At 40.6% G+C, this 14649-nt stretch overlaps 1 long non-coding RNA gene across 1 annotated transcript; it reads right to left on the bottom strand.

Annotated features, from left to right (window-relative positions):
* Positions 1–11942: 11942 nt before the first annotated feature.
* LOC123403934 lies at positions 11943–12729 on the bottom strand. Its single transcript, XR_006611595.1, has 2 exons — positions 12556–12729; positions 11943–12220 (listed from the first exon to the last, which is right to left on the bottom strand). It is a non-coding gene; the product is annotated as an uncharacterized LOC123403934 (long non-coding RNA).
* Positions 12730–14649: the final 1920 nt, after the last annotated feature.

Here is a 14649-nt window from a genome sequence, read left to right as displayed (position 1 = left end):
TTGTGGTGTTTGCGTAAGTAAGATGCGATCCTACTAGATACCCTTGGTCACCACGTAAAACATGCAACAACAAAATTAGAGGACGTCTAACTTGTTTTTGCAGGGTATGATTGTGATGTGATATGGCCAATGATGTGATGTGATATATTGGATGTATGAGATGATCATGTTGTAATAGAAATATCGACTTGCACGTCGATGGTACGGCAACCGGCAGGAGCCATAGGGTTGTCTTTATACTAACATATGTGCTTGCAGATGCGTTTACTATTTTGCTAGGATGTAGCTTTAGTAGTAATAGCATAAGTAGCACGACAACCCCGATGGCAACACGTTGATGGATGATCATGGTGTGGCGCCGGTGACAAGAAGATCGTGCCGGTGCTTTGGTGATGGAGATCAAGAAGCACGTGATGATGGCCATATCATGTCACTTATGAATTGCATGTGATGTTAATCCTTTTATGCACCTTATTTTGCTTAGAACGACGGTAGCATCATGAGGTGATCTCTCACTAAAATTTCAAGACGAAATTGTGTTCTCCCCGACTGTGCACCGTTGCGACAGTTCTTCGTTTCGAGACACCACGTGATGATCGGGTGTGATAGACTCAACGTTCACATACAACGGGTGCAAAACAGTTGCACACGCGGAACACTCGGGTTAAGCTTGACGAGCCTAGCATGTGCAGACATGGCCTCGGAACACATGAGACCGAAAGGTCGAACATGAATCGTATAGTTGATATGATTAGCATAGAGATGCTTACCACTGAAACTATTCTCGACTCACGTGATGATCGGACTTGAGATAGTGGATTTGGATCATGTACCACTCAAATGACTAGAGAGATGTACTTTTTGAGTGGGAGTTCTTAAGTAATATGATTAATTGAACTAATTGTCATGAACATAGTCTAATGGTCTTTGCAAATTACGATGTAGCTTGCGCTATAGCTCTACTGTTTTTATATGTTCCTAGAGAAAATTTAGTTGAAAATTGATAGTAGCAACCTTTGCAGACTGAGTCTGTAAAACCGAGGATTGTCCTCGTTGCTACGCAGAAGGCTTATGTCCTTAATGCACCACTCGGTGTGCTGCACCTCGAGCGTCGTCTGTGGATGCTATGAACATCCGACATACACGTTACTGATGACTACACGATAGTTCAGTGCAAGATACTTAATGGCTTAGAAGCAAGGCGCCGAAAACGTTGTAAAACGTCACGGAACATAATTGATGTTCCGAAGAGATGAAATTGTGATTTCATGCTTGTGCCCTTGTTAAGAGGTACGAGACCTCCAAACAAGATTCTTTGTCCACAAAGTAAAGGAGAAAAGCTCAATCGTTGAGCATGTGCTCAGATTGTCTGAGTACGACAATCGCTTGAATCAAGTGGGAGTTAATCTTCCAGATGAGATAGTGATGGTTCTCCAAAGTCACTGCCACCAAGCTATGAGAGCTTCGTGATGAACTATAACATATCAAGGATAGATACTATGATCTTTTGAGTGATTCGCGATGTTTGACACTGCGAAAGTAGAAATCAAGAAGGAGCATCAATAGTTGATGGTTAGTAAAACCACTAAGTTTCAAGAAAGGCAAGGGCTAGAAGGGATACTTCGTGAAACAGCAAAACAGTTGCTGCACTAATGAAGAGACCCAAGATTAAACCCAAAACCCGAGACTAAGTGCTTCTGTAATAAGGGGAACAGTCACTGAGGCGGAGCAACTCTAGATACTTGGTGGATAAGAAGGCTGGCAAAAGTCGAGAGAAGTATATTTGTTATACATAATGTTGATGTGTACTTTACTAGTACTCCTAGTAGCACGAGGGTATTGGATACCGGTTCGGTTGCTAAGTGATTAGTAACGCGAAATGAAAGCTACGGCATAAACGGAGACTAGCTAAAGGCGAGGTGACGATACGTGTTGGAAGTGTTTCCAAGGTTGATATAATCAAACGTCGCACGCTCCCTCTACCATCGGGATTGGTGTTGAACCTAAATAATTGTTATTTGGTGTTTGCGTTAAGCGTGAACATGATTGGATCGTGTTCATTGCGATACGATTATTCATTCAAAGAGAATAATGGTTACTCTATTTGCTTGAATGATCACCTTCAATGGTTTATTGAATCTCGATTGTAGTGTTACACATTGGTGCCAAAAGATACGAGTTAATAATGATAGTACCACTTACTTGTGGAACTGCCGCTTGAGTCATGTCAGTATAAATTGCATGAAGAGGCTCCATGCTGATGGATCTTTGTACTCACCTGATTTCGAATCACTAGTGACATGCAAATCATACCACGTGAGCAAGGCCTTGTTTTCATTGAGATGAAATAAGATAGTAACTTATTGGAAGTGATACATTTTGATGTATGCAGTCCAATGGGTGCTGAGGCACGCAGTGGATATCATTATGTTCTTACTTCACTGACGATTTGAGTAGATACTAGAGTATTTACTTAATGAATCACAAGTCTGAAATATTGAAAGGTTCAATTCTGTTTCAGAGTGAAGTTCGTCGTAACAAGAGGATAAACTGTCTACGATATGATCATAGAAATGAATATCTGAGTTACGAGTTTTGGTACGCAGTTAAAACAATGTGGAAGTTGTTTCGCAGTTCATGCCACCTAAAACATCATAGTGTGATGATGTGTCTGAACATCATAGCCACGCACTATTTGGTATGATGCATACTATGATGTCTCTTATCGAATTACCACTATCGTTTATGGGTTATGCATTAGAGACAACCGCACTCACTTTAAATAGGGCACCGCGTATTTCCGTTGAGATGACACAGTATAGACTGAGGTTTGGAGAAATCTAAACTGTCGTTTCTTGAAAGTTTGGGGCTTCGACACTTATGTGAAAAAGTTTCAGTCTGATAAACTCGAACCCAAAGCGGATAAATGCATCTTCATAGGATATCCAAAACAGTTGGGTACATCTCCTATCTCAGATCCGAAAGCAAAGTGTTTGTTTATAGAAACGGATCCTTTCTCGAGGAAAGGTTTCTCTCGAAAGAATTGAGTGGGAGGGTAGTAGAACTTGATGAGGTTATTGAACCATCACTTCAACCAGTGTGTAGCAGGGCGCAGGAAGTTGTTCCTGTGGCGCCTACACCAATTGAAGTGGAAGCTGATGATGGTGATCATCAAGCATCGGATCAAGTTACTACAAGCCTCGTAGGTCGACAAGGTCGCGTACTGCTGCAGAGTAGTACGGTAACCCTGTCTTGGAGGTCATGTTGTTGAGAAACAGTGAACCTACGAGTTATGGAGAAAGCGATGGTGGGCCCAGATTCCGACAAATGGCTGGAAGCCATGAAATCCGAGAGAGGATCCATGTGTGAAAACAAAGTGTAGACTTTGGTAGAACTACTTGATGGTCATAGGACTATTGAGTAAAAATGGATCTTTAAAAGAAGACAGACGATGATGGTGATAAGTCACTATTAAGAAAAGCTCGACTTGTCGCAAAGATGTTTTCGACAAGATCAAATAGTTGACTATGATGATACTTTCTCACTCGTAGCGATGCTAAAGGTCTGTTGGAATTATGTTAGTAGTTGCTGCATTATTTATGAAATATTGCACGTAGGATGTCAAAACATTGTTTCCTCGACGGTTTCCTTGAGCAAACATTGTATGAGATACAACCAGAAGGTTTTGTCGATCCTAAAGATACTAGCAAGTATGCAAGCTCCAGTGATCCTTCAATGGACTGGTGCAAGCATCTCGGAGTTGGAGTATACACTTTGATGAGATGATCAAAGATTTTGGGTGTGTACAAGGTTTATGAGAAACTTGTATTTCCAAAGAAGTGAGTGGGAGCACTATAGAATTTCTGATAGGTATATGTGGTTGACATATTGTGGATCAGAAGTAATGTAGAATTTCTGTAAAGCATACAAGGTTGTTTGAAAGAAGTTTTCAAAGGAGTACCTGGATTACGCTACTTGAACGTTGAGCATCAAAGATCTATGGAGATAGATCGAAAGCGCTTAATAGAAGTTTCAACAAGATGCATGCCTAGACAAGTTTTTGAAAGAGTTCAAAATAGACCAGCAAAGAAGGAGTTCTTGGTTGCGTTGTGAGGTGTGAATTTGAGTAAGACTCAAAACCCGACCACGGCAGAATAAAGAGAATAGACGAAGGTCGTCTTCTATGCCTTAGCCATAGAATCTAAAGTATGCCATGCTGTGTACCGCACCTGAAGTGTGCCTTGACTCAAAGTATGTTGAGAGGTACAGAGAGTGATCCATGATTGAATCACTAGCAGCGGTCGAAATTTATCCTTAGTAACTAATGGACTAAGGGATTTTTCTCGATTATGGAGGTGGTTAAAGAGTTTGTCGTAAAAGGTTACGTCGATGCAAGCTTTGACACTAATCCGAATAACTATGAGTAGTGAAACGGATTCGTATAGTAGAGTAGATATTTGGAGCATTTCCGAATAGCACGTAGTAGCAGCATCTATAAGATGACATAAAGATTTGTAAAGGACGCACGGATCTGAAAGTTTCAGAACCATTGACTAAAACCTCTCTCACGAGCAAGACGTGATCAGACCCCATAACTATATGGGTGTTGGATTCATTGGAATCACATGGTGATGTGAACTAGATTATTGACTCTAGTGCAAGTGGGAGACTGTTGGAAATATGCCCTAGAGGCAATAATAAATTAGTTATTATTATATTTCTTTGTTCATGATAATCGTTTATTATCCATGCTATAATTGTATTGATTGGAAACACAATACTTGTGTGGATACATAGACAAAACACTGTCCCTAGTAAGCCTCTAGTTGACTAGCTCGTTGATCAAAGATGGTCAAGGTTTCCTGGCCATAGGCAAGTGTTGTCACTTGATAACGGGATCACATCATTAGGAGAATCATGTGATGGACTAGACCCAAACTAATAGACGTAGCATGTTGATCGTGTCATTTTGTTGCTACTGTTTTCTGCGTGTCAAGTATTTGTTCCTATGACCATGAGATCATATAACTCACGGACACCGGAGGAATGCTTTGTGTGTATCAAACGTCGCAACGTAACTGGGTGACTATAAAGATGCTCTACAGGTATCTCCGAAGGTGTTCGTTGAGTTAGTATGGATCGAGACTGGGATTTGTCACTCCGTGTGACGGAGAGGTATCTCGGGGCCCACTCGGTAATACAACATCACACACAAGCCTTGCAAGCAATGTAACTTAGTGTAAGTTGCAGGATCTTGTATTACGGAACGAGTAAAGAGACTTGCCGGTAAACGAGATTGAAATAGGTATGCGGATACTGACGATCGAATCTCGGGCAAGTAACATACCGAAGGACAAAGGGAATGACATACGGGATTATACGAATCCTTGGCACTGAGGTTCAAACGATAAGATCTTCGTAGAATATGTAGGATCCAATATGGGCATCCAGGTCCCGCTATTGGATATTGACCGAGGAGTCTCTCGGGTCATGTCTACATAGTTCTCGAACCCGCAGGGTCTGCACACTTAAGGTTCGACGTTGTTTTATGCGTATTTGAGTTATATGGTTGGCTACCGAATGTTGTTCGGAGTCCCGGATGAGATCACGGACGTCACGAGGGTTTCCGGAATGGTCCGGAAACAAAGATTGATATATAGGATGACCTCATTTGGTTACCGGAAGGTTTTCGTGCATTACCGGAAAAGTTTCGGGCTCATCGGTAGTGTACCGGGAGTGCCGGGAGGGGTGCCGGGGACCATCGGGAGGGGTGTCACGCCCCAAGGGGTCTCATGGGCTATGGGAAGAGATAAACCAGCCCCTAGTGGGCTGGAATAAGTTCCCACTAAGGCCCATAAGGTTTGAGAAGGAAAAAACACAAGGTGGAAAGAGTTTCCAAGTGGGAAGGTGGAATCCTACTCCAAGTAGGATTGGAGTAGGACTCCTCCACCTCCAATTTCGGCCAAACCTTTAGGTTTTGAGGCTGCCTCCTCCCCTCCCTCCCACCTATATATACGGAGGTTTTAGGGCTGATTTGAGACGATTTTTCTCACGGCTGCCCGACCACATACCTCCATAGTTTTTCCTCTAGATCGCGTTTCTGCGGAGCTCGGGCGGAGCCCTGCTGAGACAAGATCATCACCAACCTCCGGAGCGCCGTCACGCTGCCGGAGAACTCTTCTACCTCTCCGTCTCTCTTGCTGGATCAAGAAGGCCGAGATCATCGTCGAGTTGTACGTGTGCTGAACGCGGAGGTGCCGTCCGTTCGGTACTAGATCGTGGGACTGATCGCGGGATTGTTCGCGGGGCGGATCGAGGGACGTGAGGACGTTCCACTACATCAACCGCGTTCTCTAACGCTTCTGCTGTACGATCTACAAGGGTACGTAGATCACTCATCCCCTCTCGTAGATGGACATCACCATGATAGGTCTTCGTGCGCGTAGGAATTTTTTTGTTTCCCTTGCGACGTTCCCCAACAAGCCCCAAGTAAGGCGACGACGGGGCACCCGATTCCTATTGGCAAGGCACTTGGCGAGGGCGTGCGGCGAGCGCTTGGTGCAGCGGCGCTGAGGCAAGAGCTGCATTGTGCAGGAGCGTCACCGGTGCGATTTGCTGCATGTCTTAATGGTGACGCGGGTAGGAAACCATGGTGTGATCTGACCACGCCCCGCCCTGCTCCACTCCATATGCATCCATCATGTCTGCCCAAGCAAAGGATGAAGTCCAGCCCTGGCCAACAAGTTGTTCGTGAGACACCCATGATAATATACTGACGATCCCTATCTTCAATCTACATTTTTCTGTTCATCGAATTTCCAAGGAGTCGTTTGCATTCCCAATTGTAATATGTAGGAGAAGGAATTGAAGAAAGAAATATCGGCTAATCTCGGTGAATTTCATATTACATGACGACATATGCATCAATTTTTAGATAAAAGCAACAACCAATCCTACTTAATAGATGCAAATTACAAGATAGCAAGACATGAACTACTTGATGTACATATACTCAGTATTATAGGATGGACAATGCAAATCCATTTGCTGTACTTTCGTCCAAGCGACATAGGATCTCCAACAAAAAACTGAACTGGAATAAACTTTTGGCTAACTGAACTTTGGGACCTAACTTACAAACATATAGTTTGGTAATATATAGAAGAAATGAACTTTTAGCTTGGTATTTCTTTTTGCAGCATGATGATTTCAGAAGTACAGTCAAATGGAAGGCTGGAGGAAGATTTTTGAAATGGCAAAGGCGTCAGCAAGGAAATGAGATATAAGAGGTACTAAAAATTCATCTATGTGTTACCATCTGCTATTAGATTGTACTATTCTTTTTGCAACATGATGATTCAGAAGTGCAGTCTTTCATTTTGTTTGTATTTCTCTAGATATATGAAAATTGGACATATATATGTAGGTCTGACTTGTTTCTTCATAGGGGACAAAGGTGTCCTCTTCATAATGGTCAGAGACACAACTGCCAGCTTGACAAATTTGGGTCTTAACTATTTCTTTTGTTTTTTGCCTTCACTGTTAATTCTTTTGTCAGATATCTTATTTTTTAAAGTCAGACTCCAATATTTTGCTTTGGATATGTGCATTTTATATTAGTCAAGACGTGCATTGTACTTTGATCCTTACTTGAGAAGCTTTAGTAATTATCTATGTTTTATACGACTGACGAGGTATCAATATTTTTCTCCTTCAGCTATATTATACGGCTCACAAGGAGAAGAGGCTATTGATGGAATCATTTTTTGTTGTTTGTGTTGTTTTCGGATATTTGGTAGCATTATAATTAGCAATTTGTGAGTTAGTTTTCCTGCATCACTATATTAGAAGTTCTCTACATGCAATGGTTACTGATTTTGTGAGGGTCACTATTTTTATATGGTACCTGGGTTGATTTAGCTGAGAATGATTCACATATTTGAAACTTTCCATATAGGACATGAGAATAGCATGCTGGTTAGGATAAAAATCTCTTTTTTGTTCCCTATTTGGTTCAATTAACATCTCTTAGTAATCTATGTTGTATGTGTATCACTTCCTTAAATATTTGTAGCCTTGATATCATCAGTCAACTACGTGATGTGCGCCTTCTGCCTGAGCAGATGATTCAGCCACTGCCTTGGATGTTGCGTCGTCCTCCAGTCCCACTCTGCTGCTTCTGACCAAGAACATCAAACCAAGACTGACTGCGCTATTGTTGTGATCGGGTAATACAATATATATATATATATATATATATATATATATATATATATATATATATATATATATATATATATATATATATATATATATATATATATATATATATATATATATATATATATATATATATAGTGCCTTTTTGCATCAGTTTTGTTATGTCTGCGGGGTGTGTACATGAGTTTCTTGTTATCTTTACTCATTAATAATAGAGTGAGCGATTCTCTGTGTTTGAGTTATCCATTGGATCAATGTATTTTCTGGATTTTAGGATGTTCATTTTCAAAATGATATTTGTACTATGTTTGAATTTTGATGCAAGTTTTAACATGTCAATTGGATCATGATGGCTTGATTTTCTCCACATATGTTAGTGTTGTATAGTTAGCTAGCAATGGATACCCGGTATCTCATATATACTAGATCTTTTTTAGAAATACAAGAGTAACAAAAAAAATGACTACAATTGTGCTCTTATTTCTTAATATACCAAGTAAAAATAAATGCAATGGCCTATAGTACAGAGTTTATGTGCTTTGCATGAAACTGAATAAAGACCGTTCATCGTCTTCGATTCGGCGGCCACGATGAGGCGCTGAATAAAGATTCTTCCGATCCTTCTCTAACGAGGCCATCGGCCTATGATTGGGGATAAATTTGGAAACCAGTCTGTTCAAGCAAGGATGGCATGTCGATGGTGGCATCCTTGTAGTGGACCTGTGTCCTCGGGCTTCGTTGTTGCGACGGCGTTTGCTCAAATATCGGCGTAGAGCTTGGGAGGTAGTCCAGAAGCAGATGCATATTGTGGTCTGCATCGATGACATCTCGAATACGGAACATGTGCTGGGTTTGTGGTTCGTGGATGACATATATGGTTTCCTCCTTCGTCGTCTTAGATGTGATGAGGTGCCAGATCTGAAGTTCAATGGCATGTCCGGGGTGTTACACCGTCTGAGGCAGGCAGTTCATTTTAATTTTTTGCGTCTCAATTTCTCTCCTTGTCTATTTTCTGTTATGATAAATTGATGTACGAATGTTTGACCTGCTTGATTCCTTGCTTTTTGTATGACATTGCAGGCACGTAGATTTTGCTGTTGTCGTATTGCTTGAAATTGAATTTTTGGACATTTGGAGCAGCGTGTCATTTCCTCTAATTTAATCCAAGAGACCAAGAGATTCAAGAGATTTTCTTATTAGTGATTTTGCTTCCAAAATGGTCCAAGGTGCTGTTTTTCTTGAGTATGCCATTCACTTCTTTCTGTGTATTTTTCAGGTGAAAGATACACGGCTCCTTATATTTGCTGATGCACGTTTGGGGTTGGACTGCTAGAGCTGGAGTTGTAGCTTCGGTGGAATTGGTTCCAGATTAAGAACAGATGGATTGTTGGAGCTTCTACCCTAATCCTAGGGAGAGATATCCATGACGTATTAAGACCATATTTGCTTATGAAATTACACTTGTTTTTATGATGACTTTTTGTGGTACATGGCGTGGAAGTTTTTTTTTTTGTCTATTATTGGGGCCCATTATATGATGTTGGCACAAGGGCCTCTAGATTGCCACGGCCGCCCTGGGGACAATTCTGCACATCATATCATCACTATCCCACATTCACTATTTGTATTATATTATATCTTTACTTAGACAGTGTTGGGGAACGTTGCATGAAAAACAAAAAAAATCCTACGCGCACACAAGATCTATCCATGGTGATAACCATCTGCGAGAGGGGGGAAGCGTATATAATGCGGTTGATATGTAGTCGAACATCTTCGCGATCCAAATCACAGTCCGTCCCACGAAATCATCATGATCCGTCCCGCGATCCCACGATCCATCCCGATCTAGTGCCGAACGGACGATACCTCCGTGTTCAGCACACATACAGCTCGATGACGATCTCCGCCTTCTTGATCCAACAAGAGGGGCCGAGAGGTAGATGAGTTCTTCGACAGCATGACGGTGTAGTGGTGGTGGCGGTGAACTAATCCAGTAGGGCTTCGTCAAGCTATGTCGGACTAATCTAGACGAAGGAGACAATCTCTGGAGGAGAGGGCAACACGTGGCTTTTCATATGTGTGTTGCCCACAAAACCTCCACTATATATAGGAGGAAGAGGTGGGAGGGCTGCCTTGCCTCCTCCTCCAAGGAGGATAGGTTGGCCGAGCTAGGGAGGATAGTTCTTCTCCAATTCGGTTTGGTGGAGGACTCCCTTCCTAGTTGGTCTCCACCTTCCCTTTTTTTTCCTTTTTCCTTTTCTTTTTACACTTGGCCGAAATAGGTATTATTGGGATGGCCGTGGGACTGATGCATCACTTTTAGTCCTACTAGGTCCCCTCCCGGGTAGGTGGCCCCTCCCGGTGAAAACCGGGAACCCATTCGTCACTCCCAGTACTTTATCGGTTATGTTCGAAATCTTTCCGGAAGCCAAATACAACTTTCTTATATATCAATCTTTACCTCAAGACCATTCCGGAGCTCGTCGTGACGTCCGGGATCTCATTCGGGACTCCGCAACTTTCGGTCACCAACATACATAACTCAACTATACCGAAACGTCACCGAACCTTAAGTGAGAAGACCCTGTGGGTTCGAGAACTATGCAGACATGGCCGAGACACTCTCTGGTCAATAACCAATAGCGGGACCTGGATGCCCATATTGGCTCCTACATATTCTACGAAGATATTTATCGGTCGAACCTCTATGTCAAGGATTCAGTTAATCCCGTATACTATTACCTTTGTCCATCGGTATGTTACTTTCCCGAGATTTGATCGTAGGTATCTCTATACCTAGTTCAATCTCGTTACCGGCAAGTCTCTTTACTCGTTCCGTAATACAAAATCCCGTGACTGACTCTTTAGTCACATTGCTTGCAAGGCTTGTTGTGATGTTGTATTACCGAGTGGGCCCCGAGATACATCTCTGTCATACGGAGTGACAAATGCTAGTTTTGATCCATGTCAACCCAACAGACACCTTCGGATATACTTGTAGAACACCTTTATAGTCATCCAGTTACGTTGTGACGTTTAATACACACAAGGCATTCCTCCGGTGTCAGAGAGTTGCATGATCTCATGGTCATAGAAACATATATTTGACATACATAAAACAGTAGCATGATCTCATATATTTGAACTATGGCGACCTATGTTGTTCATTGTTTTTTTTAGATAGCTCACTAATCATGCCGAATGTTCTATGGCCACCGTGGTTATCTATGTTACTCGACCATCCATCTTCGTCTATCTATCTATATATTACTATAAGTCTTTTTAGGAATTTCACTAGAAGACTACATATGGAGCAAAATGAGTGAATCTACACTTTAATATATGTCTATATACATCCGTATGTAGTCTTTAGTGGAACCTTTAAAAAGAGTTATATTTAGGAACGAAGGGAGTATTAATTACTGGTCCACAGCAACTTGTGTTGCTATATATTAGTACCGTTCATGTAATTGTTGCTTGGGCTATTTACCACGACTGATGAATCGACGCCGTTTTTATGAGAAATTGCTCCAGTGATTCTGCCCGAGTATCGCTCTTGAATTACTCCTTGTAAAAAAGAAGAACTTGCTCTATGGGATGCATGATTCGTCAGCCTATACAAACAAATGGTGCCAGCAATTAATTGGCTCTGGCGTTGGCTTCGTCTACCAGACAACCATGCATGGTTCTTGGTAAAACTTGGTAATCGATCAAGGTTCTTGCATGCACGTCACAAGAAGATTTTATTTGGCGATCAAGGTTCTTGCATGCGAGTCACGAGAAGATCTTATTACTGGACATCATTAATTGTCAGTTCTTTGGCATGATGCTAGACTGCAACTCTACTTGCAAATGACGCAATCGCAATGACGGAAAAAGAAAGTGCCGGCGCAGTAGGCTTTCCTGATATTGTCCCAGTGACGCGCGCACATGAAATAGCATTTGAAATTCAGGCACAGGATGTCCGAGATAGGCGTACTCTTCTTCACGCAATGCTCTGTGGACAACATACACATTCGTCAGTGAAAGAACCTCCAAACTAAAAGGGTTCAAAGAAGTTCCTTTTTTGGATTAAAACGTCGACTTTGTTTAATTAGTAAATAATAGTTACATCGTCAATAAGAAAAGATACAGTTTCAACCATATTTAGGCTCCTCGAACCAACCCCTTGTCGCAAAGGAAATTTCGCTAACCTAGCAAAACTAGTAAAGGGTTCAAAGAAGTTTGTGCAGTTGAGTTGACAATATTCAAGACGACTTTTTCTACTCCGATTGGAATGAAAAAAGGAAACACACTCACACACACATAGGAATAGAGAGATTGATTTTGTACCAGCGCGGGTGGAATTTCCTAGCAGCAGAAGCACCATAAGGCAAAGCAGAATAGTTTTCTCCCCCATAAGGTAAACCACAAACTTGTTCTTTGTCCCGTCTCTGTTATTTGGGCTTCAAGAAGCATAGATCGATGCAGTGCTATATTTATAGACTTATTTCAGAGAACATTTATTCCTAGCTCACTCAAATAAGATGAAAAGGATCCCTAACTGCATCATTGTCACTATGTCTTAACAAGCTCTATCTAATAGTAGAATTAAATGCGCGTTTAGATATTGCAGTTCCGGCGACCATATCTTAGGCTGGTCACAATGGGGAGTAACATAAGGTAGGAACCTACACACTTTTCTAGACTATGTTCCTACCTCCACAATGGGGAGTAACATATATGTAGTGTCATGCAACAATGCATTTATTAGGCTATAGACTCATTGTTTGTTGGAGTGTGTGATGTTCCGGTAACTTAGCTAGTTACCACAAGCACCTCTCTCTTCATTAAATATGTGCCACATAAGCAAAGTTGTATTAGAGTGTGTGATGTTACTGCTAAGTTTCTCCCCATTGTGACCAGCCTTAGTCAAGTACCCCTCCGTCTGGAATTACGTGTCGTCAAAATAAAAAGAAATGGATGTATCTAGATTTAAAATACGTCTAGATACATTTATTTTTATGACAAGTAATTCCGGAGGGAGTATCTAGAAACAATTCTTTATTTAATGTCTTTTGTGAGAGAAAAGAAAACTTATGAGATGTTACAGATTTTTTGTCGATATTTGTATATCTAGATGAAGATGCGGTTGCGCTATCTATCTCCTCTTAAATGGGGTGCCACATCAAACTTTAGCTTAATAAAGTGGCATGACTAATAACATAGTACTCCGCCCGTCTCAAATTCTTGTCTTATATTTCTCTAGATATGAATGTATCTAGTTACGTTTCAGTATTTAGATACATTCATTTCTAGAAAAACTTAAGGCAATAATTTTAGGACAGAGGGGGTATGATATACGGTGTAGCATTGCACTGCCCTCATTCATACAAACTCGCTCTCTTATTTTGTATTTGTGTCCGTGTTTGTCTGTGGGAGATACCCTAAATTAATTCTTCACATCGGATGATGAATATGTGTGACATGACCAAGGGAGATACACTTTGGTTCCTGCTTTGTATATGCACCCCATATGAGGATTTTCTTTAATAATTAAACAAAAAGTCAAAATAGTTCAAAAATATCTTTGGATTAAAGTTGACTTTGTTTTGCACTAGTATAAAAAAATTCATGAAAAAGAAACCAATATTGACTTCTGGGCAAAAAGACAAAATTTATTTGCTATTATAGGTCACTATTCACACTGTTTTGACCAAAGTTTTGTCTTTTTTGAAAAGACGTCGACGTGTAGTATTTTTTTTGTGGATTTTTTTACAAGTACAATGAAATATTAAATTTATTTCAAAAATATTTCCAGAATTGTTTGACCTTCTAATCAATTATCATAATTTTTTTCCGCATATAAGATGTATATACACCCAGGAACCAAGCGTATTATTATATTAAAATAAGATGTATATTTTTTTCGCATATAAGATGTATATTCAATTATTATATTAAAATAAAGAAGCATAGATGAAGCGCTATACTTATAGACTTATTTTAGAGAACATATATTCATACTTCATTAAAATTAGATGAAAAAGATCCCCAACCGCATCATTATCAGGGTAGCCCCACTGCACTATGTCTTAATAAGCTCTATCTAATACTTCCTCCGTCCCAAAATAAGTGTCGCAAAACTATTATAAAGTTGAGACACTTATTTTAGGACAGAGAGAGTAGTAGAATTAAATGTGTGTTTAGATATTGCAGTTCCGACGACCATATCTTAGCCAAGTATCTATAAATGATTCTTTATTTAATGTCTTTTGCGAGAGAAAAGAACACTTATGAGATGTTATGATTTTGTGTCGATATCTGTATTTCTAATAATTTGCTCTCATTCATACAAACTTGCTGCTCTCTTGTTTACTCTCTCCCATCCTAAATATAAGTCTTTTTAGAGGTTCCACTAAGAGACTACATATGGATGTATATAGA

Source organism: Hordeum vulgare, chromosome 6H, assembly GCF_904849725.1.
Source record: "Hordeum vulgare subsp. vulgare chromosome 6H, MorexV3_pseudomolecules_assembly, whole genome shotgun sequence".
In the NCBI taxonomy this organism is placed as follows: domain Eukaryota; kingdom Viridiplantae; phylum Streptophyta; class Magnoliopsida; order Poales; family Poaceae; genus Hordeum; species Hordeum vulgare.
This window is presented reverse-complemented; position numbering and strand designations above follow the sequence as displayed.